The sequence below is a fragment of the Oncorhynchus gorbuscha genome, linkage group LG14, assembly GCF_021184085.1.
Source record: "Oncorhynchus gorbuscha isolate QuinsamMale2020 ecotype Even-year linkage group LG14, OgorEven_v1.0, whole genome shotgun sequence".
Taxonomy (NCBI): Eukaryota; Metazoa; Chordata; class Actinopteri; order Salmoniformes; family Salmonidae; genus Oncorhynchus; species Oncorhynchus gorbuscha.
In genome coordinates, this window is record NC_060186.1 from 16,574,097 (window position 1) to 16,597,843 (window position 23,747).

At 42.6% G+C, this 23,747-nt stretch overlaps 1 long non-coding RNA gene across 1 annotated transcript; it reads right to left on the reverse strand.

The window, feature by feature from the left end:
- Window positions 1–391: 391 nt before the first annotated feature.
- On the reverse strand, window positions 392–13,398 carry LOC123995953. The gene is made up of 3 exons (XR_006831919.1): window positions 13,109–13,398; window positions 1,093–1,252; window positions 392–951 (listed from the first exon to the last, which is right to left on the reverse strand). It is a non-coding gene; the product is annotated as an uncharacterized LOC123995953 (long non-coding RNA).
- Between the last annotated feature and the right edge of the window lie 10,349 nt (window positions 13,399–23,747).

The window sequence follows — 23,747 nt, forward strand, 5'->3', positions numbered from 1 at the left end:
ACCCCATCCACTTTGCCAAGCACAGCCCCCACACCACTAGAGTGATATCTTCAACCACCAACTTACCAGACAAGGCCGAGTATAGCCCACAAAGATCTCCGCCACAGCACAACCCAAGGGGGGGCGCCAACCCAGACAGGAAGATCACATCAGTGACTCAACCCACTCAAGTGATGCACCCCTCCTAGGGACGGCATGAAAGAGCACCAGTAAGCCAGTGACTCAGCCCCTGTAATAGGGTTAGAGGCAGAGAATCCCAGTGGAAAGAGGGGAACCGGCCAGGCAGAGACAGCAAGGGCGGCTCGTTGCTCCAGAGCATTTCCATTCACCTTCACACTCCTGTCCCAGACTACACTCAATCATATGACCCACTGAAGAGATTAGTCTTCAGTAAAGACTTAAAGGTTGAGACCGAGTTTGCGTCTCTCACATGGATAGGCAGACCATTCCATAAAAATGGAGCTCTATAGGAGAAAGCCCTGCCTCCAGCTGTTTGCAGCTGTGGTTTGTTGTGGTTCCTGTCCTCGCGATCACTGATCTCAGCCGTTTTGTGCAGTGTGCTCAGGAGGACCACATTATTGGTCCTCTTAGGGAGGTAAGAAACTAGAGTGGTGGTGGGGGTGAAGGCAAACTTTGATGAGAAGGCCTCTCTCCCCCTTGTTGCGAGGATTGCAGGGAGGAGCTCAGGCTTGTTCTTTCTAACTGTGCCAACCATGGTAATCTTCCTCTTCGGGAGCCGCTGGCTGAGTTCATAAGAGGTGAAGAAATTGTCACGTGACATTGTGCCCCCTCAGTCCATCTCTCACATCTTCTCCGGGCCTCCACTGGTCGGTTTCCCTGTGAAGACTTGCATCTTCCAAGCATAGCGGAATTGTGCGTCACAGCAAACCCATATCATGATGCCATATTTTGCTGGCTTGCTGGGCATATCCTGCCAGAAAGGACAGCTACCTTTAAACAAAAGTGATTACTTTCAGTAATTAGTATCAGTGTCACAGAAAACAATCACATAAATCAATGACATTACAGCAATACATAATAAAAGTAACATTGAAAATCACTTACATTACAGATATGAAAATAAAAACGTACCTCTGAATGGAACCAGTTGCTCATCCACTGTTACTTCAGGCCCAGGGTTGTAGAGGTATGGTAGATGCTCCACCCACTTCTCCCAGACCTTTCTTATGGCTGCCAGTTTGTCTGTCACACGTCTTGCAGGTCTTGACTCACGGTTATCAATTGTAGCATTCTTGAGAAAGTGTGAAAGAAAGACTTTCAGTGGCATCATGGCATGGAAACTTTCCTTTCCACTCTCTGCATCCCAGAGACTACATGTAGCCTCACCTCGTGACCTATACACACCACTAAGATTAGCAGCCATATGTAGGCACGCAGGTCAATCTCATACATCCTTTTCCAGTTGTCTCCATATTTACGTAAACCCTCCAAATTTGTCATCTCCATGATGATTTTTTTTGTTGGCTGGTGTGATGAACATGTAGAATGTTGAAGCAATGTCCTGGGCAACTGCATGTCTTGTGGGCCCTGGGGTCATCCTTATGACATTTTGTGCTGCCATCCTTCCCTGGTTGTCATATGGTGACAAGAACCATGTTATGTTGCTGTTCTTTGACAAAAATGTCTCTCTTTCAGCTTGGGGGATTTCTCCTTCATCTGAAGATGATGCATCATGCTCTAGGTTGTCTTCTTCCCCATCTTCTTCTTCAGATACCTCCACCTCTTCTAAATCATTGTTCTCTTGTTCCTCCTGGACATCTGACCTGTTGGGCACTGAAACGTGCACTCATGGCTTCAGCAAAGAGAGAACTGTGTAATCTGCAGCACCTTTATAGCCTCTGACTGCATTCTCCATTAGTAATCAGTGCTTTCAAGAAATGTTTATTTTGTCTGAAATGTTGTATATTTTGTCTGTAAACTTGAGTCATGTGTGGGGTCGTGGAGGGGAGATGCATAATAAAGGTTGAGTTTTGTCTGAGTTCAATCAGTAGCACACATAAACTCAATTTCTCATTGTGTGTGTGTGTGTGTGTCTGTGTGTGTGTGTCTTTGTGTTTTTTGTGGTGTGTAAATTATTTTATAACTGCAAAGACAATCTTTGTACCCTGGTGGTTTACAGCTTTCATGGAAATATGAACAAACAAGATGTTTCACTTTTTCTAATGTTGGGGTCACTAGGAAAAGTAATCAAGTTGAAAGAATATTATTTAGGGGGTTTTCTCTGCTGTTAATTAACATAGTGGCAGGTCATTGGGTTAAGTTATCCCTCCTGCTGTGTTCCGGTCGAATTGGACCGATTTACACGTTTTCTCTCTGAAAAATGTAGTTAATTTAATGTGATTGTCATAGGGTTCCATGACTTTGTCCACACAGGGCATCTGAACACACAAAATACATTTAGATGATTTTCATTACATTTTGGCTGTTTTATTTAACTTTTGTACACCTGTGGTGTTCCCGGTCAAACATTACCGGTCATTAGAAATGAATGGGAGAGACTACAATTAGTGTATAAATTTGAGTTCAGGCACATGCCCATTAATCAGATGGATGCACTTCCTCTCCCGGACCCCCACGTGTTTGAGCACACACACACACACACACCTCACTCCCCTTCTTGGCGTCCATGGCAACCCCCACGGGAACCTTTCCCCAGTAGAATCTTTCCCCACGGGAACCACACCTGTTGTCATTCTCACAAACAATCGCAACATTGTTTCAATAATATATAGAACTTTTCTTGCAGCTCTGGTATATATAGTTTTTTTGAGGCCTTGATCACAATTAATTCTGTGGCAGCACATTGACCAAACAATATATGGTATGTGAGGCTCTTGATCATATCTTTGATCATGACACTGGTGAGGAGGAGAGAGTTCTTGTTAAACTTTGACATAAAGTAGTCTATGATAAATAGCACATTATGATTCATCTGAGTATTTGTTATATATAAAATAACCATTCATTATGCATTATGTTTTTTTACTCAAAAACGAGTTGTATGAGCTCAGGTCAATGAGGCCTACAGGCCATAAATAGCAAATATAAGTTCAAAACTTGTATTGTTCACAGGAACTTATGTTGATAAAAAGAACAGAACATTAGGTGATAATATATGTATTATTATGGATTTATAATCAGCTATAATGGGGTGGAACCGGGAACACAGAATTAATTAACATGAAACGAACACAACAGGGGAGTTAAGCACCGTTTATTGTACTTATCCATGTTATGTTATGGATAAGTGCATTGTTTTTTTGGTTCTGTTACTCTCTCTCCGTCTCTGTAGCTTCCGGGTACGCTGGGATAAGGACCAAAGCGACAACAATTGGCAGGCTTTGTAGTGCCTGTCCTGAATGACTCGTTTAAATGAAAGGACAAATTGGAGGATTTAGGAAGTCTTAGGGATGGGATTTTATAAATGGGTTATAGTGTTATATAGTATCATGAGAAACGGATTGCAAAGGTGCAATGTACAGTTGAAGTCGGAGGTTTACATACACCTTAGCCAAATACATTTAAACTCAGTTTTTCACAATTCCAGACATTTAATCCTAGTAAAAATTCCCTCTCTTAGGTCAGTTAAGATCACCACTTTATTTTAAGAATGTGAAATGTCAGAATAATAGTAGCGAGAATGATTTATTTCAGCTTTTATTTATTTCATCACATTCCCAGTAGGTCAGAAGTTTTAGTACACTAAATTAGTATTTGGTAGAATTGCCTTTAAATTGTTTAACTTGGGTCAAACATTTCGGGTAGCCTTCCAGTAGCCTTCCACAAGCTTCCCACAATCAGTTGGGTGAATTTTGGCCCATTCCTCCTGACAGAGCTGGTGTAACTGAGTCAGGTTTGTAGGCCTCCTTGCTCGCACATGCTTTTTCAGTTCTGCCAACAAATTTTCTTTGCTATTGAGGTCAGGACTTTGTGATGGCCATGCCAATACCTTGACTTTGTTGTCCTTAAGCCATTTGCCACAACTTTGGAAGTATGCTTGGGGCCTTTGTCCATTTGGAAGACCCATTTGCGACCAAGCTTTAACTGGGGATGTTGCTTCAATATATCCACATCATTTTCCTGCCTCATGATGCCATCTATTTTATGAAGTGCACCAGTCCCTCCTGCAGCAAAACACCCCCACAACACGATGTTGCCGCCCCCATGCTTCATGGTTGGGATGGTGTTCTTCGTCTTGCAAAACTCCCCGTTTTCCTCCAAACATAACGATGGTCATTATGGCCAAAGAGTTCTATTTTTGTTTCATCAGACCAGAGGACATTTCTCCAAAAGTATGATCTTGGTCACCATGTGCAGTTGCAAACCATAGTCTGGCTTTTTGGAGAAGTGGCTTCTTCCTTGCTGAGTGGCCTTTCAGGTTATGTCAATATAGGACTTGTTTTACTGTGGATATAGATACTTTTGTACCTGTTTCCTGCAGCATCTTCACAAGGTCCTTTGCTGTTGTTCTGACAATGATTTGCACTTTTCGCACCAAATCTCTAGGAGACAGAACGTGTCTCCTTCCTGAGCAGTTTGACGGCTGCATGGTCCCATGGCGTTTATACTTGCGTACTATTGTTTGTACAGATGAATGTGATACCTTCAGGCATTTGGAAATTGCTCCCAAGGATGAACCAGACTTGTGGAGGTCTACAATTTTCTTTCTGAGGTCTTGGCTATTATCTTTTGATTTTCCCATGATGTCAAGCAAAGAGGCATTACATTTGAAGGTAGGCCTTGAAATACATCCACAGGTACACCTCCAATTGACTCAAGTTATGTCAATTAGCCTATCAGAAGCTGCTAAATCTATGACATCATTATATGGAATTTTCCAAGCTGTTTAAAGGGCACAGTCAACTTAGTGTATGTAAACTTCTGACCCACTGGGATAGTGATACAGTGAATTATAAGTCAAATAATCTGTCTGTAAACAATTGTTGGAAAAATGATTTCTCATGCACAAAATAGACTTGCCAAAACTATAGTTTGTTAACAAGAAATGTGTTAAGTGGTTGAAAAACGAGTTTTAATGACTCCAGCCTAAGTGTATGTAAACGTCCGACTTCCGACTTTCAACTGTATATAAGTCATGATGTTTAGCTGAGTGGAAAATGTAGGCCTTGATGATGGTAATTGCTCAATTAATTAATGTTTGGTATGTTCTGATAGAAGGGGCTTCCCCTACAAAAGGAGCCTCTCTTTCAGTTCAAAGGGGGGGACCATTTTGGATTGGGCTGTTGATGGGGCAGCATTGTTTTTAGCTGTTCCATAATTCATACTTTTGGTGGCAGTAGTTGTTTTTTTCTCCAGATTCACTATGCAAATGAACACCTTTGCACAGAAGTACTTTAGCCTCTGCCATCCTTTTATATGATAGATTAGTTTTTTCAGTTCACCCTTCTAGCCTACTCTATGCGACACTCTCCCATGGACCTGATGCCCATTTCCATGTATGTACTGGCACTTTTGCAGGCCTGCTACGCTGCTTCTTGCATATGTCACAGAGACTTACTTCAGTTTCAATATTTTAATCAAGAGGGAAAGGGAAAGGGGGATACCTAGTCAGTTAAACAACTGAATGACTTCAACTGAAACGTGTCTTCCGCATTTCAGAGGTGCGGGGGGCTGCCAAAAATCGACACTCGCATCTTAACTATACCCCAATAACTCTCATGTAGTTCTGCCAGTAGTCTGCTTTGCAGGCTTTGTGTATTCACCCCCCTCTGTAACCCCAAAGAATACAGTCATCCTCAATTGGAAGTTCAAACTTTATTTTGACATGAAGTTTCAAAGACTTCATCTGGGGCGACAGGGTAGCCTAGTGGTTAGAGCATTGGACTAGTAACTGAAAGGTTGTAATTTCAAATCCCTGAGCTGACAAGGTACAAATCTTTTGTTCTGCCCCTGAACAGGCAGTTAACCTTACTGTCCTCTCTCTCGCTGGTATGTGTTGCCCTGGTGCTGATTGTCATTGCGCCTCTCGTCTTCCCGCAGTCCCAGTAAGGAGGCATTTCCCTCAATAGCATCCAGGTGCTTGTTCCATTTCGTTTGCATCACGTCATTCTTTCCCACTTGAAGCGAGCGGCATGTCCTGGCTATGTGTCCTTTCTTCTTCCACTCCCGACACTCAACATTTTTCCCTTTTCCCTCTCAAAGGTAACATGGTTTACCTGTTGCCTTCTGTTTTCTTAGCGACACTTTTCTTCTCGACTGCATTTGCTTTAAGTCTTTTCTGAAAACTGCTGTGCACTTTTCTTTGTTACTTCAAAAGAAAATCCCATATCCACAGCATGTGCTAATGTTAAGTATTTTGTGTGAGCTGCATTCAGTAAATGGTCTCTCAGCTTTGCACTTTTAATACCGCAAACAAATCTATCACTTAATGACTCTTCAAGAAACTGAGCTAATTTACATTTGGCTGATAGTTTTCTTAAACTAGCCAAGTACTCACTAATCGACTCTCCCTCGAGTTGATTCCTTGCATGAGCCTGGCATCTTTCAGCAATAAAATTTGTCCTTGGTACGTAGTGACTTTTAAACAGTGCGAACAAATCTGTCGACGTTTTTTCACTTGGTTTCTGTGGCGCACGTAAGTCCATGAACACCTTGTGAGTCTTTCTGCCAACAATCATCAGAAAAATGGCTTTTGACTTATCATCCTTGTACTTGAGCCCATTAGCTGCAAAATACTGTTCAAACCTTTCTTGTCCTCTTTAGACAAAAACCTAGTCGTCAATCTGTTGCATCTGCAGTGAAAGGAAGTGGGTTCCTTTTAGTTATTGTAAAGAGAAACTCAACAGTGTTAAGCATTAACATCACAAAGACGGTTTATTTCCAACATGGCAGCGGATACAACACAGCCGGTTCCAAGCTGAGTCCATCTGCACCCATCTCAAAGGTAGCACACTTGAATACCCTGGCCAACAACCAATGAATACCTATGCGTATCCAATCAGATAGATATTTCCAATATCACGCACAGAACATGTGCATATCATTTTAACCAGGTGTGCTGCTTATCTCTCAAACACTACAGTTTTCACATCTCCTGTCCTCTACTTTAACATCAGAATGTACTGTATGTTATCTACCAGCCATCTCTTCCCAGCAGCCCCATCCAGCCCTGCAGATCCCCAGGTCTCCAGCTTTATTGAAAACGGACAGGAGCACAGCAGCAGACCCTACGGCTGGCCATGTCCTGTCTAATGCCGAAATGCCCAGCGCTGTCAACTCTCACATCAACCAGACCTCTGTACACACACAAGGAATGCCTCTAAACCAAAACAATGCTACAGACCTCAATGTGAAATAAACTCCATTAGATAAGATGGTTTAACTAAACTCCCCAGCAGTGAACGTTGAGCTCAACCACCTCGGTGTTGCATTGTGTCTCTCTGCAGGAGGAGGAAAGGGAGGAGGGAGAAGAGGAAGAAGAAAGATGCCAAAGAAGGATGTCAATATCATTTCTCTTCGACCATGCTTAAAGCAGAGTGCTAATGTCACGATCCGGCTCAAAGCCCGTAACAAAAAGGAGACAATGTGAAGATAAGGAATAACAAAAATAGATTTATTAACTGAAATAACCCAAATACAATGAACTATGGTGTGTGTAGTCAGTAATCAGTAGTGTAAGTGAGTGGTTGCGTGTATAGATGTGATAATGAGGGGTGATGAAAGGTGCCAAAGTAAACATACAAAACGGTCACAGAAAATGCCACACAACCAAAAATCGAACAGTGTGTCTGCATGGACAGAGTCTTCTCAATGAACGGGGAAAAGGTGTATTTGTCCCGGGACGCACCCGAGCCCAGGTGTGTCCCATTTCGCTGAACGACCCTGCCTGCTCTGCCCACCAACATCCTATTAATGAAAACAAGAGCAAAGCGAAAGAACTCGGCAGACAGAGTGGGAGGGCCGTCACACTAGTCCGTTTGGGGAGGTGAGCTCAGGATCAAGGTGATGGAGAGAATGAGAAAAAAGACTGGTGCACCAGATGAAGACCTCCCAAGAGTGACAACATGCAGCCATCATATTCTTTAAAAAGCACACACTTAGTGTGATTTAACAGTTAATGAAGGATCTCACTGTGGCTTCTGGCTGCCTCTGTCTGTCCCTCCTGTTCTTTATGCATTAGATCAGCCCACTCAGGACAGCTCATGCTAATTCCCACCTTGAAGAAAGCAATTAGGCTACAGAACTTACCTAACACTGGGACCAGAGAAAGAGGGGTGAAGAGATGGAGAGATGGGGAGAAATCCTGCAGATTTTTTTCCCTCCAATTATAGCTCATCACAATCATTTCATTGAATTTAGTCATAAAAAAATATCTGGGCCTTGCATAATTACAGTGGAATAGTTTGACTGATGGCTACTCTGAGATTTGAGTGTAGAGGAGGATGAGAGCGAGGGAGATAGGAGAAAAACTGCTTTCAATGATTCTTGGAAATCTCTGTGGTGTGGCTGGTTGGTCTCTATGATCAGGAGTAAACTAAAGATGTTTAGTTTGGGTGTGTGTTTATCAAGCAATATGAGCATGAATCGACTGTTCCAGGAACTGTCATTCGATTGTTTATTTGTTTGCTTTCTGACTTTAGGTGTGTGCGCGAGTGTGAGAGAGAGAGACTACCTCCGCTCTCTCCCTCCAAGCCATGCAGGGATGAAGTGGGGAGTCTGTCAACTCAATTTGTTGGGAGACTGAGATGGCATCATGAGGCAAATGCCAAAGAATGTCAGAACAGAGAGAAGAGAGGAGAAGAAAGGACGAAACAGCGTTACGCCAGCTCTGACTCTGGAATGGAAGGGGGTTGACCTTACTTTTCAGAGCAGGTACGTAGACAAATGCCTGTGGTGATATTGGGCAGGGAGGGTCAAATTAGTTGAAGGGTCAAAGTATATAATTTCCATCTGATTTATTTAGCCTATGAATGTACACAACCTGTGAATGTATTTTACTTCAAGAGAGACCTTTCTGCTCCTACGTCAGACACAAAACATCAAGCACACACACAACTTCACGTTGATGATGGCAGAATTTTAGGATTATATAAGCCAATGAGATGTCACATGTATTTAGTCTCAGTACTATGGTAACGCAGAGAGAAAGAGGTCAGCTACCCTAAAGGCAGGTCAAACACTGCTGTACATTTGTATTGTGTTGTTGTTGTGTTAGCGGTAGGGAACATTTTAAATGAGAACTAAGATGGACTGTACACGCACACACACCTTAACCCTAATTTTGACTGGGCAGCTGGCCTGTCTCTGCCGACAGGACAAAATGAATCTCCAAAAATGTCAACCTGCCACACACACACACACACACACACACACACACACACACACACACACACACACACACACACACACACACACACACACACACACACACACACACACACACACACACACACAAAAATGTCAACCTGCCACACACACACACACACACACACACACGCACGCACGCACGCACGCACGCACGCACGCACGCATGCACACACACACACACACACACACACACACACACACACACACACACACACACACACACACACACACACACACACACACACACACACACACACACACACACACACACACACACACACACACACTGTATCCAGCACTGTGTCTTGTGGTTTTATAAATAGCAAATTGCTGTCAAGCTGTCAGGTGGATTAGTATGCTGTGTCTGTGAGAGGCCCTCAGGGCAATCCCGGGGAGCAGGTGACCTGGAGACAACCATTCATTATATTACCCTATAGTACACACTATAACAATACACCTGCTCACTATGCTGCCCTCTATAGGACACACAATGTAATGCGCACACACAAACAGAGGCACACACATACACACACACACACACACACACACACACACACACACACACACACACACACACACACACACACACACACACACACACACACACACACACACACACGCTCTCTCTTCTTTTTCCAGAGAGAGAGATGCTATCTGACTGGACTGGATATTGGGAATTGTTGGTCTGTGATCGATGCCCGCCTCACTGACTTAAAAAAAAATCTGCTACTGTTAAAATGATGCCCAGGGCACAGAGATAACAGTGTGTGTGTGTGTGTGTGTGTGTGTGTGTGTGTGTGTGTGTGTGTGTGTGTGTGTGTGTGTGTGTGTGTGTGTGTGTGTGTGTGTGTGTGTGTGTGTGTGTGTGTGTGTGTGTGTGTGTGTGTGTGTGTGTGTGTGTGTGTGTGTGTGTGTGTGTGTGTGTGTGTGTGTGTGTGTGAGAGAGAAAGCGAGAGAGAGAGATATGTCCAACTGTTCAATGGATTTAATTATATAGACCACTTCAGTTTGTTAAAAATGTTTGTACCTTACTGCCTTACTCTGAACGATATACATATGTAAAATAGTGAATAGCACCGAAGCACTGAGAATAGTTTGGCATTGAAATCCACCTTACTTTCTCCCTGGAACTGTTCTCACTTTTACCTATATCATCATACTGTTTCCTTCATGTTCATATCGTGAAATCATTGTCCAGGAGTTTCAATCCCTATTGAATTGTATAAAAGATCAAACTTGTGGATGTGTGAGATGCCTATAGAGTTAGGTTATGGGTTCAGCTGGATGGAGTTGATAAACAACACAATAATAGCTAGAAGGGATCCACCTTTCGTCAAAAGTTTCATTTTTTAAATTATTTTTTAAACATTTAAGCTAATACTAACCCTAACACTAACCCGTTTCCTAACCTTAACCTAATTATCCTTACCTGCTACTTTCATTCTCCTAACCTGCTGTGTGAGTTCTCCTAACCTGCTACAAAAACTCCAAATATAATGTTAATTTGACAAAAGCTGGATACGTTCTAGCCATGACCAAACAACACCTCTGGAAGTTCCATTACTTTTCAAATCCTCCTGGAAACACAAAGTGCTGTCACTGGTTCCCATCCCAGTTTCCACTGTTCCCAATTGAGCCAGTCTATCCCTGGGCTGTCTTCCCACCAGTCTTAACCAGGATAGTCAGACCAGAGAGGATTCCTATCACAGTCCCTTATTCAACACTGCGTCAATCACACCAGTCTCAGCAGCACCACAATCAAATTATTCACTAATCGAATATCATTATTACCAGCAATTATGTTAAACTATGACTCTAGGTAGCATCAGCAATTAACATCTGTGTGAACTTGAGTTTTCTTTAAAGGTAGATACAGTACTTTAAGTAGAGGGATAATGAGAGGTATTTTGGTGTGTGTGATTGTGTGTGTGTGTGTGTGTGTGTGTGTGTGTGTGTTTCTGTTTGTGTGTGTCATGCTCACATATGCATTACATTTTTAAAAATCATAATAGATTTACGACCCCTCCATTTATTAATTTGGTTGTCGTAACTGCGATCTCCATGGTGATTGCCCTGGAGATGGCTGTGGTGACGATAAGCCCACCTGTCTAGCTGTGTTGCTATGTGTAGATCTGCTGGCGCTGGCTCAGCAGCTGGCCTAACCCATAGCCAAACCAAGGTGTGTCGCTAATTGCTTTTGATTCCAACCCCTAAGTCAACATGCTTTTCTAATTGGCTGTTCAAACAGATAGGAAGACAAGGGACCCCCGTATGCAGAGGTCAGCTAAAAAGGCAACACAGATCTCCCCATAGAAATGAAATAAGAATACCTGTATTGTAACGTATGTAATGTAATATACACTGAGTATACCAAAACATTAGGAACACATTCCTAATATTGATTTGGACCCCTTTTACCCTCGGAACAGCCTCAACTCCACCTTGTAGAGTCCATACCCCGATGCATTGAGGCTGTTCTGAGGGCAAAAGGGGGTCCAAATCAATATTAGGAAGGTGTTCCTAATATTTTGGTATATTTACTTTACTGTCACATTTGCTCCTGCAATGCCCTCTACTGCTCATCCTGTGTCTCCTTGACCTGCTGCCGCTCCCCCAGTACTCTCCCTCTCCCTCTCCCTCTCCCTCTCCCTCTCCCTCTCTCTCTCTCTCTCTCTGTGTGTGTGCTTGTGTGGGCAGAGACAGGCGTACTGGAGTCAGAGCAGATCCCCACCAGCTGCAACCTGCTCCATAACCAAGACCTCTACAAATACTCAGCACTGCCACTTCCACGCTGATGGATGGTAATCTCTGCTCAGTCAGTCCATGTTCTAGTTGTTTGTTACTATTCAGATCCCGTTGTGCCTGTTTTCCTTGCCTGGCGCTGTTTTCCTCTCCTCTACAGTTCTGCCTGCTGTGACTCTGGTCCCTGTCTCCTGTCCCTCGTCTCTTTTACCCCCTTAGATTCAACTCCTGACCTGCTTTACTCTGTCTCAACCCCACTTGTTCCAGCCTCATCCTCCGCACCTGGTTCCCAGTAACCCAACCGAGCTTCCCTTGACCTGCACTCCGTCTCCCCCTGGGGTTCAATAAATACCTTGGTTACTTCATCCCAGTCTCCTCGTCTGAGTCTGCTCTTGGGTTCCACTGTTCCACCCCGCTTAACACAATACATTACATACATTACAATCCAGGTATTCTTATTCCATTTCTATGGAGAGATCTGTGTTGCCTTTTTGACTCCAATGCTTCCCACAGTTGTGTCAAGTTGGCTGGATGTCCTTAGGGTGGTGGACCATTCTTGATACAGACGGGAAACTGTTGAGTGTGAAAAACAGTTCTTGACACACTCAAACCAGTGCGCCTGGCACATACTACTACCATACCACTTTTAAAGGAACTTTAGTCTTTTGTCTTGCCCATTCACCCTCTGAATGGCACACGTACACAATCCTGTGTCTAATGTCAATGTCTAATTGACTCAAGGCTTAAAAATCCTTATTTAACCTGTCTCCTCCACTTCATCAACACTGATTGAAGTGGATTTAACAAGTGACATCAATAAGGGATCCTAGATTTCACCTGGATTCACCTGGTCAGTCTGTCATGGAAAGAGCAGGTGTTCTTTATGTTTTGTACACTCATTGGATGCTCCACCATGTAGGATAATTACACCTTAAGTGACAATGCTGGATGCTGTTATTATCAGAAACACACACACATTCACTGGTAAGAGGAGGTGAAAGGAGGGAAGGGGGCTGACCTCAGTAATTTCTGCAGAATCAAATGTCAGTGTCTGGACGCGGAGGGTTCTTTCAGCGGCACAACGGAGAGCCAATGGAGTGCCATGATGGTGAAGGGTCAGAGTTGGCCGGCGGCCGCTGAGATCTTTGTTAGAGAACCGCTCTCTCAGAGGCGAAGCAGAAGAGAGAAGAAGTGAGAAGTGAGGGACGCTGTGGAGCAGAGACAGAGAGAAAATCAATAGAGCTGTAGGAGACCATCCTCTCTCTCTGCACGCCACAGAGCTCAGCTCCCACACACTGTCTCAATACCTCTACCACTTCCCTCCCTCCATCCTACTTTCTCTTATTGTGCTGTATAGGTCTCTCTCTCTCTCTCTCTATCTCTCATAAATTGTGGGAGTAACGTGTGTGATAACAAAGCCCTTTTAAATCCAAAGATCTGTAAAAGATTGTGAATGTACAGCTTGTGGGGCTGAATATCATGAATGAGTGCTCCTACTGTGCAACTGTAACGCACACACACGATTGAACAGAGCACCAAACCTCACAGCTATCATGAGTTGTTTTCAACATTTAATTGGAAACACAAAGGTAGCTCATATGAATCCCCGGAGACAGTAGTGCTGCATCAGAACATGTTTCAGTCTGGCCCCAGGGAAATAAAATATATAGAACTTCATCTGGTTCTGCTTAGATTTCTCCAACAGCACAGTGCTGCGGCGATCTGAGCGGTCCTGTCCTAAAGACTTCTAAACCTCAGAACCCGCCTTACCACAACTCATCTGACTGAATATCAATAACAGCTCTGATTCCATCTGTTTGCCCCACCATAACCTACACACTTAACTGACTGTGAAAATAAGAAGTAGATTTTGCATAACCTACCCTGAAAGAGCCACTGTATAATGCATAGGTTCAGGTACAGTTCAATGACAGTTAGTCTGTATTTGTATATGGCTGTCCAGCAATCTGTTGCCTCAAGGGGTCATAACCCCACTAACAAATAGAGTTTGTGTTGTTTTGTATGGAATTGATGATTGTGTGTGATTATGACATGTCTGTCAGGGAGATATAGAAAGCTACAGAGGAACAGAACGATATAGATAGCTACAGAGGAACAGAATGATATTGAAAGCTACAGAGGAACAGAACGATATAGAAAGCTACAGAGGAACAGAACGATATAGAAAGCTACAGAGGAACAGAACGATATAGAAAGCTACAGAGGAACAGAACGATATAGAAAGCTACAGAGGAACAGAACGATATAGAAAGCTACAGAGGAACAGAACGATATAGAAAGCTACAGAGGAACAGAACGATATAGAAAGCTACAGAGGAACAGAACGATATAGAAAGCTACAGAGGAACAGAACGATATAGAAAGCTACAGAGGAACAGAACGATATAGAAAGCTACAGAGGAACAGAATGATATAGAAAGCTACAGAGGAACAGAACGATATAGAAAGCTACAGAGGAACAGAACGATATAGAAAGCTACAGAGGAACAGAACGATATAGAAAGCTACAGAGGAACAGAACGATATAGAAAGCTACAGAGGAACAGAACCATATAGAAAGCTACAGAGAACAGAACCATATAGAACAGAGGAACAGAACCATATAGAAAGCTACAGAGGAACAGAACCATATAGAAAGCTACAGAGGAACAGAACGATATAGAAAGCTACAGAGGAACAGAACGATATAGAAAGCTACAGAGGAACAGAACGATATAGAAAGCTACAGAGGAACAGAACGATATAGAAAGCTACAGAGGAACAGAACGATATAGAAAGCTACAGAGGAACAGAACGATATAGAAAGCTACAGAGGAACAGAACGATATAGAAAGCTACAGAGGAACAGAACGATATAGAAAGCTACAAAGGAACAGAACGATATAGAAAGCTACAGAGGAACAGAACGATATAGAAAGCTACAGAAGAACAGAACGATATAGAAAGCTACAGAGGAACAGAACGATATAGAAAGCTACAGAGGAACAGAACCATATAGAAAGCTACAGAAGAACAGAACCATATAGAAAGCTACAGAGGAACAGAATGATATTGAAAGCTACAGAAGAACAGAACGATATAGAAAGCTACAGAGGAACAGAACGATATAGAAAGCTACAGAAGAACAGAACCATATAGAAAGCTACAGAAGAACAGAACCATATAGAAAGCTACAGAAGGACAGAACCATATAGAAAGCTACAGAAGAACAGAACCATATAGAAAGCTACAGAAGAACAGAACCTTATAGAAAGCTACAGAAGAACAGAACCATATAGAAAGCTACAGAAGAACAGAACAATATAGAAAGCTACAGAAGAACAGAACCATATAGAAAGCTACAGAAGAACAGAACCATATAGAAAGCTACAGAAGAACAGAACCATATAGAAAGCTACAGAAGAACAGAACCATATAGAAAGCTACAGAAGAACAGAACCATATAGAAAGCTACAGAGGAACAGAACAATATAGAAAGCTACATAGGAATATAATGATATTGAAAGCTACAGAGGAACAGAACGATATAGAAAGCTACAGAGGAACAGAACAATATAGAAAGCTACATAGGAATAGAACGATATAGAAAGCTACAGAGGAACAGAACGATATAGAAAGCTACAGAGGAACAGAACCATATAGAAAGCTACAGAGGAACAGAACCATATAGAAAGCTACAGAGGAACAGAACGATATAGAAAGCTACAGAGGAACAGAACGATATAGAAAGCTACAGAGGAACAGAACGATATAGAAAGCTACAGAGGAACAGAACGATATAGAAAGCTACAGAGGAACAGAACGATATAGAAAGCTACAGAGGAACAGAACGATATAGAAAGCTACAGAGGAACAGAACAATATAGAAAGCTACAGAGGAACAGAACGATATAGAAAGCTACAGAGGAACAGAACGATATAGAAAGCTACAGAGGAACAGAACGATATAGAAAGCTACAGAGGAACAGAACGATATAGAAAGCTACAGAGGAACAGAACGATATAGATAGCTGCAGATAAACAGAAAGATAGAAACAGAGAGCACCTGCATTTACACGAGGAAGGGATGAGCTCAAATCAGCTAATCACGTGTTTTTTCCCTTCAACTGCATAATTAATTCCGATGACTGCTACGGTGCTCAGGGAATGAAGATTTGGTGAAATTAGGATGATATATAAAAAATTGCATCAGCAACACAGACATGCACAGAGAGTGAGAGAGAAAGAGGGTCAGTGGAGTACATTGGAGAACAGTGTTTCATTAAAACACTTTCCAGAATAAAATCATAAATCTCACTTTAATTTCACCGTTTTAAAAGTGATGCCAGATAGGAACTTGAGGAATGAAATGTATTTTAGAATCAGCAGCATCTGGTAGAGGCTGAGGTGGGGCTGCTGAAGGGAGATTTAGTTCACTGACCTACAGGGTATGTCAACTACTACCATCCACGTTGGGAAGGTCTTGAACCATTGGCAGAGGTCATATACAGCTCACAAACTGTATATCTACTACAATATGTTTAATTTAATCAAATGCAACATTGAACTAACGCAACAGCTGGGGCGGCAGCGTAGCCTAGTGGTTAGAGCGTTGGACTAGCAACCGGAAGGTTGCGAGTTCAAACCCCCGAGCTGACAAGGTACAAATCTGTCGTTCTGCCCCTGAACAGGCAGTTAACCCACTGTTCCCAGGCCGTCATTGAAAATAAGAATATGTTCTTAACTGACTTGCCTGGTTAAATAAAGGTCAAATTAAAAGAAAAACAAAAATTAAAACAGCTACACAACCAAGAGACTCACATCACTCTAAAACTGTATGAAATTAAATTAAATGAAACAGAACATCAAGACAACACCAGCAACTCTAGGAAAGCAGAAACAGAACATTAAGACAACACCAGCAACTCTAGGAAAGCAGAAACAGAACATCAAGACAACACCAGCAACTCTAGGAAAGCAGAAACAGCACATCAAGACAACACCAGCAACTCTAGGAAAGCAGAAACAGCACATCAAGACAACACCAGCAACTCTAGGAAAGCAGAAACAGCACATCAAGACAACACCAGCAACTCTAGGAAAGCAGAAACAGCACATCAAGACAACACCAGCAACTCTAGGAAAGCAGAAACAGCACATCAAGACAACACCAGCAACTCTAGGAAAGCAGAAACAGCACATCAAGACAACACCAGCAACTCTAGGAAAGCAGAAACAGCACATCAAGACAACACCAGCAACTCTAGGAAAGCAGAAACAGCACATCAAGACAACACCAGCAACTCTAGGAAAGCAGAAACAGCACATCAAGACAACACCAGCAACTCTAGGAAAGCAGAAACAGAACATCAAGACAACACCAGCATCTCTAGGAAAGCAGAAACAGAACATCAAGACAACACCAGCAACTCTAGGAAAGCAGAAACAGCACATCAAGACAACACCAGCAACTCTAGGAAAGCAGAAACAGAACATCAAGACAACACCAGCATCTCTAGGAAAGCAGAAACAGAACATCAAGACAACAAACCCGCATCTGTGTTATGAAAAGAAAAATAGCGATGAAAGACTAAACCAATCAGTCAACAGAGACCACACTGATGACACACAGATAGACAGAACAATAAACAGATGGACAGAGAACTCCTGCTGCCTCCCCTGGTCGCCAAGGGAGATCTCTAGGAGAGAGAGAGAGGTTCTCTACCCTCAACTCTCACAGACTCATTCACAGGTAGAGAGAGAGAGAGAGAGAGAGGTTCTCTACCCTCAACATTCACAGACTCATTCAGAGAGAGAGAGAGAGAGAGAGAGAGAGAGAGAGAGAGAGAGAGGTTCTCTACCCTCAACTCTCACAGACTCATTCACAGGTAGAGAGAGAGAGAGAGAGAGAGAGAGAGAGAGAGAGAGAGATTCAAACATATCTGTTTTCACACTGTTAATTTGGTTCTGCAGAGCCCTGGCGTGCCATTCTCTCACTCTTCCCGCTCCTGTCGGAAAGATGCTAATTAGAGAAGCTAACTGACATGAGCAGGGTTTAAAAGCTAATTAGCATAACATCCTACATGTAGTATTTTTACCTTCTTCCAATCAACACCCTCACACGTAAACATTTTTCAGATGTGGGAAAAACCGGTTTGACGCAATTAAAAGGAGAATTACCATTAACATCCAGGGGAGAAGAGAAAAATGAGACAAAATGTTCCAGTTTGTTGTTGTTGTTGGTCTCCACTTCTCAGACTTAGAGAAATGAAGAAACAGAGAAATGTAATTGTTTTACAGATATTCTGTAGAAGGATAAAGCAATGTTCCCTTCACTAACACTTATCTTGTTCTCAAATCAAATCAAATGTTATTTGTCACATTTGCGGATTACAACTGGTGTAGACTTTACCCTGAAATGCTTGTGTATAGTACATGCGTATCATAGCTTTTCCTGTGTAAATGAATTTACCAGTGAAGCATTTGGCTATGTCTGTCACGACTTCCGCCGAAGTCGGTTCCTCTCCTTGTTCGGGCGACGTTCTGCGGTCGACGTCACCGGTCTTCTAGCCATCGCCGATCCACCTTTCATTTTCCATTTGTTTTGTCTTGTATTCCCGCACACCTGGTTTACATTCCCTCATTACTTGACGTGCATATAACCCTCTGTTCCCCCCATGTCTGTGTGAGGAAGTGTTTGTTGTAAAGTCTATTGTGCAGTGCAGACTGGTTTGCGACGGGTTATTTCAACCAGTATGTTGTTGTTTTGCATCATTAAACTGCTCCGGGTTGTTACCCATTTCTGCTCTCCTGCGCCTGACTTCCCTGAAGCCAGTTACGCACCTCTTACAATGTCTTTATTTTTATATAGAATAAGAAATTAACCTTTATTTAACTAGGCAAGAAGAGGAATGTCCATAGAAATTTGAGTTCTGCTTTTTCCCAGACCCTCCTTAATGGTTTAGATGTCCTAACCTTTTCACTACATGGAATGTTACATTTAGTTTTCATGCATTCACTGTGCCCATCCAGTTGCCAATGCTTTTTTCCATCTGTCTCCTTGATCTTCTCTGATGTACCACAGAGTTGGATCAATGAGTTATTTCCTTTATTTATCCACTATTCCCTCATCACCTATTATTCCTTGACCTCCTTCACTGTTCATACATACTGATACACACTGCTCTGATACACACAATAATTCCATTATTCTGTGTATTTACAACCAAGGACAAGGACTACAGGGGGGTGGAGAGGACATACTGTACAGGCCTTCGTGAGGATAAGGGTTAGCTGGGGTCACAATGCTTTGTGTGGTGACATCACCTTGTCCTTTCCTTTGAAGTCAACAGTTACCTTCCCGAAATGACAAGCTAGCTTAGAATTTGTAGTGATCGGAGCTGGTGAAGAGTGGGTTGGCATCTTGCTTGGTTTAGAGTGTTTAGTCTTGCTTGGTTTAGAGATAGGACCTAAGGCCCGTTATAAGGACATGGGATCCTTCACTTATTAGCTCATCTCCACCCTGTTCATTGGGGAGTGGAAAAACATGTTGGCCAGCACCTGTGGAGCCCAGGGGGCAAGGGGCACCATGCTGCCCAGGGACAGTGCCACAGATGGGCTAGATCCGGATCTAAATGCGGGTGAGGCGGGATGAGTGTAGACGTTTTGGAAGGGAGTGCCTATAGGATGACCTAAGGGGTGTGGCACCGAGGAGAGAATACCATATGCTTTACTGACACGATCCAATCACAGCAACGTCTGTCACTGGTTTAGATCTAGATCAACATGAGGTCACTGATTTCCAGTGCCGCACAACAGTACGAAAATCCCTGCCAATAGGTACATTTCCGTGGTTATGAGTTAAGTGACCGATCCAATCGCTCTATCCTCCCCGTATTTCATCATTATAGCTGTCCTTCCCTCCTTTGCTCTCATTTTATACATTTCTCCTTCCATGTCCTCTTTCTTTTTATCTCTCCTTTCTTCCTCTGCACTCTCTCCCGGGGCTGATAAGACTGTTTATCAGACCGTATACCAGGGCCATGTTCTTGCATTTTCCGAAAAAGTTTATATCTCGCCCTCCCACTATCATTACAAGCAGTTTTTCTCTCTCTCTCTCAATTAAATTCAAAGGACTTTATTGGCATGGTAAACATATGTTATATTGCCAAAGCAAGTGAAATAGATAATAAACAAAAGTGAAATAAACAGTAAAAAACGAACATTAAACATTACACTCACAAATTTCAAAGGAATAGAAACATTTCAAGTGTCATATTATGGCTTTAATACAGTATTGTAATGATATGCAAATAGAAAATATATCAACATAAAGATGGGTTGTGTTTACAATAGTGCTTGTTCTTCACTGGTTGCCCTTTTCTTGTGGCAACAGGTCACAAAATGTACTGATGTGATCCAAAATTGGATCTGTTTTCTAATTCCTTGTGGGTCTGTGTAATCTGAGGGAAATGTATGTCTCTAACATGGTCATACATTTGGCAAGAGGTTAGGAAGAGCCGCTTAGTTTCCACCTCATTTTGTGGGCAGTCTCTCTCTTTTCTCACTCTCTCCGTAATCCTACTCTTATCCTCTTTTATGCAAATACAAAGCTTTCTACTCTTCACCATGAAGTCGCTTGTCTACAGTATTTCATCTAGAAATATCCTCAAAATCCCCCAGCGTCCATTTAAGTCATGTTCTCTTCTAATCAACTGTCTAGCTTCCAGTGACAAGCCTTTGAGAGGACAGTACACAGGAGTTATGAAATGGTTGAAAAACCTGTATGCTCTTTTCATTAGAGTCTGGTGGTTGGTGGTAAGTTTGTGCGTGTGTGTAACTGAAGCTGCTGCCAAGCCAATTATCACCTCCTAATCTAGATAGGAGGTGTCAGACCCCCCGACCTGTACCCTCCTCCAACACACACACACACACACACACACACACACACACACACACACACACACACACACACACACACACACACACACACACACACACACACACACACACACACACACACACACACACACACACACACACACATACACCCACCCCCCATGCCGCAGTGATGTCATTCTTGCCCTGCTGACCGGAGAGATGCCAAGGATGGAGGGGAACTGGTTGTTCCATACCCCCAGAAACTGTCACCTATGTTCCTCTGGCATCAAGCCTTCCTCACCCCTCTCCTCCATGTCCTCCATGTCCTCAGTCCTCTTCTGAGTGCCACCCTCTGAGAGCACCGCCATCTGTGCACTGAGAAAATACTGCCCCATCCTTTAGCCCCGTCTCTCTCTCTTTTCCGTTCTCACTCCCCCTCGTTCTTTCTTTGCTCCTCTCACTATCTGTTCACCTCTCACTCGCTCTGTCACTTTCTCCCAAATGTTTTCAAAGCAGAGGGATTTTGTGCATTAGCCCCACCCGCCTCTCTCTGCCACGCATAGAGCACACACCTGCAAGCTTAAGCTAATATTTTATTTTCTTCCACTGGGCTGAATGTGATAATCAGTAGGGAGACTGAGCAACATATCTTGTTTCATCCCCATATGGCGCAGGGAGAGGACACAATCTGTGTGTGAATCTGTGTGTTTATCACAGTGCACTCAGAGTATAAAGTACCGTAAGTAGCCCCGACTTACTCTTGGTTATTGTACTACTGAATTAAAATATACACTACCATTCAAAAGTTTGGGGTGACTTAGAAATGTCCTTGTTTTTGAAAGAAAAGCACATTTTTTATCCATTAAAATAACAGCAACTTGATCAGAAATACAGTGTAGACATTGTTCATGTTGTAAATGACAATAGAAAACTGTTGTGCTGATTAAAGAAGCAATAAAACTGGCCTTCTTTAGACTGAGGAGTTTCAGAAGAAAGTTCTTTGTTTCTGGCCATTTTGAGCCTGTTATCGAACCAACAAATGTTTATGCTCCAGATACTCAACTAGTCTAAAGAAGGCCAGTTTTACTGCTTCTTTAATCAGGACAACAGTTTTCATTTGTGCTTTTAATGATCAATTAGCCTTTTTTTAATTATAAACTTGGATTGGCTAACACAATGTGCCATTGGAACACAGGAGTGATGGTTGCTGATAATGGGCCTCTGTACGCCTATGTAGATATTCCATAAAAAATCAGCCATTTCCAGCTACAATAATAATTTACAACATTAACAATGTCTACACTGCATTTCTGATCAATTTGATGTTATTTTAATGGTAAAAAAAATGGTTTTCTTTCAAAAACAAGGACATTTCCAAATGACCCCAAACTTTTGAACGATAGTGTATATTTTTTATACAACTCAATTGTGTGAAACCACCATCATATTTGCTTATTACAATTAAAGATACATAAAATCAATATAATCCTGTTGAAGTACATCTGTTTTTTTTCTATGGTTCTAGTCCTGTCTCAGTAACTGCCCAGTGAAAATCTAATTGTGATATAATATTCTGTTAACTCTTTCCAAAATAAGGATGTTGACTCGTCCTATACTCTTATTTTTTGACCAAAGCATAAACTGGAGACAAAACTGTAAGTTTAAAAAAATGCTTGCTATTTCCTCATAGAACATGATGTCGTCTCCCTGAGGAGGATGAGCTAGCCAATAAGCAGTCTAGAGGAGGATGAGCTGGCCAATCAGCGTTCTACTTGCATTAATATTTTGAATGGCCGGTAATACACCCACACCATTAGGTTGTTTGGGTACGCCCACACCATTCCAACACAGAAAAGCTTCTTTTAACATGCTTAATTAAACATTTTTGGAAGGAAAACTTTTTTGCTCATATTGTAAGTAGTTATATGTCATATTTCATAGAAATCTGGAAACACTTGGCAGTTACTTTAAATACCAGTAATGCCTTCCACTCTGTTAGTGCTGTACATTATTGAGCACAGGCAGACTGTGTTGGACATATGGGCAGAGCCTGGCAATGGACTCAGGATCTTTCTGCCAGCTGACACACACACACACATACAAACACGCCAACTCCTCTATCCCATCCTCCCCGGATTCCGCGCTCCGATTATCTCAGAACCCACTCCACGAGCATCATGGGAATATGAGTGGAGCTTTGTTGGTGTTCCAGGAAGAGGGCTGGGCTGCTCTACACACTCCTCCAGGGAGGGAGGATGGGAGATAAGGGAGGGAGGAACAAAACAACAAAACGACATTCAAACCAATCCAGAATGGATGGCCTTCCTTCTGTATCTCTTTCTCCCTCTCTTTCTCTCTTTTCGTCCCTTTGCGTGTGTTAGCTCATCATGGCTAAGTCCCTATGCAGCAGGGGAATGGGACAATCCATTCCCAGAGTCACATGGTCAGTCTTGTGTGTGAAATGAAACGCCTGTACACCAGGAGCCCAGGCAATGGAGAAGACCAGTCTGTCTCTAACGCTATGGCTGAAGCCACACAACCACTCACACTCACCATGGAACAAAGACACACATACACACACACTCAGGAAGGCTTCAGTACATGACAAAGCCACACACACACACTCAGGAAGGCTTCAGTACATGACAAAGACACGCATACACACACACTTAGAAAGGCTTCAGTACATGACAAAGCCACACACACACACAATCAGGAAGGCTTCAGTACATGACAAAGACACACACACTCAGGAAGGTTTCAGTACATGACAAAGA